The following is a 1,725-nucleotide window of genomic DNA, read 5'->3' as shown; positions in this document are numbered from 1 at the left end:
TTATGAATGTGTTCTATTGTGTGAGCGCTGGTCTTAGACCCGCCTTCTTGCCTGTTCTCAACTGGGTCCAGGAGATGTAGGATAAATATTCTGCCTCTGTATTTTCCTTTACTTGTATGCGTGTTTGGGGGGAAAAGACCTTTTTATAAAGCAAATATCCAATATATATGTGACGGAGTGGTAAATGGACGGAAAGCACAATATGCAAACCTAAATATGTAAATGACAGACTACGCCACCCTGGGACTCTCACCCAGGGAAATATGAATCACCTCACAATACTATAAGGAGCACAAATTCGTTCTACCGATTAATAAATGAGCAGGAGACGTGGGTACAAAAATAGAATTTAATTTATTAACAACCCGTAAAATAAAAGTTTCAGAATAAACAAAAAAAAAAAAGGAAAATCAAAAGCTCATGCAGGGCTGCAGCTGATCGGCACAGGACAGGCTGAAACAGAAGTAGGTTTAAATATCCACACCATGCATGTGCTCAATCACAACACACTCACTCAGTGCTCAGTGAAATTTCTGTCGGTGGTCACACAGCACACGGTGCACAGAAACACACTCGAAAAGAGGGAAAGTCAGGCCTCTCGGCCTTTTGGCCTACAGCTCCTACAGAGAGTACACAAAACAAAAGAAACAATACATGTTAAAGTTGAATTAAAAATGCTCAACCAAAGAAAACCAAATAAACAAACAAAGAGTAAAGGTTTACAAAACTCCAGGAGGAAGTATAAACCAATCCAAGAAAATATATAAAATTAGATATCAGGACAAAGCAATTAAAATGAAGTAACAAAATAACTAATTACCACACTGACTTCAGCAAAAAGGCTTCCTACCTCAAGGTAGGATTTAAAGCACAGTAACAGTGTCGGAAAGAAGGTAACAGTGTGGCTATAAATCAAGAAACAAAACCGAAACCAAAAATAAACAGTTACCAAAGAGAACAATTTAGCGAGGAGCAAAGCAATTTAACACAAAACACCAAAAAATTAACACGGAACAAAACAGCAGCGTTGTCCCGGGAACAAGGTGCAGCATCAACTGCACATACAGCAGGAATTCCCCGGAACCGGAGAAATAGCCGTCTGCCACACCAAATCACAGATACAGTACTGGTTCAGTAATAAACCGGATATGGATGAACATCGGGTGACGAAATAACACTGACTGGGGAAATAAAGCAATTAACACTACACCCCCGGCATTTAACCTAGCGTCTCACATAAAAATAGATAAAACAAACTCACATACCTGGGGGTAGACAGTGTCACAACAGAAATTGTTTTTGACCCTTTTCTTTCCGTTGCGAAACACTACAATGAAGCATACGTGCGGCATTAGCCTATTGTACGACCACAACAAAACAGCGTAGCCATGCTGCTAACAGCCTCTTACCTCCCAGGCAACTGAAAGTAACTGGAACAAAGCTGAACCGCCGTGCAGCTAGCCGCACCATTAACACCCAGCGGCCTCTATTGAAGCACGGAACCGGAAACCGGAAGAGCGCCTCAAAATGACGCGCATTCAATCACCATAACCGGACACCCTCCTTTATACACAGCGGCGCTCTCCGATAGGCTATTACTACCTGACGGCACAACAGTAAACTATCCTGCCACATATATATTTAGATAATCGATACTCTTTAGTACAATATTATATAAGTTAATTTATTTGATATACTTCTCTTTTTTCATCGTGTGTATGATGC

General features: G+C 40.8%; 1 long non-coding RNA gene across 1 annotated transcript; it reads right to left on the bottom strand.

Moving 5' to 3' along the window:
• Positions 1-335: 335 nt before the first annotated feature.
• Positions 336-1,513, bottom strand: LOC132842376 (uncharacterized). The gene is made up of 3 exons (XR_009648023.1): positions 1,410-1,513; positions 1,266-1,327; positions 336-620 (listed from the first exon to the last, which is right to left on the bottom strand). It is a non-coding gene; the product is annotated as an uncharacterized LOC132842376 (long non-coding RNA).
• Positions 1,514-1,725: the final 212 nt, after the last annotated feature.

This window comes from Tachysurus vachellii, chromosome 3 (genome assembly GCF_030014155.1).
Source record: "Tachysurus vachellii isolate PV-2020 chromosome 3, HZAU_Pvac_v1, whole genome shotgun sequence".
NCBI lineage: Eukaryota > Metazoa > Chordata > Actinopteri > Siluriformes > Bagridae > Tachysurus > Tachysurus vachellii.
Note: the sequence above shows the minus strand (reverse complement) of the source record. Positions and strands in the feature narration are given on the sequence as shown.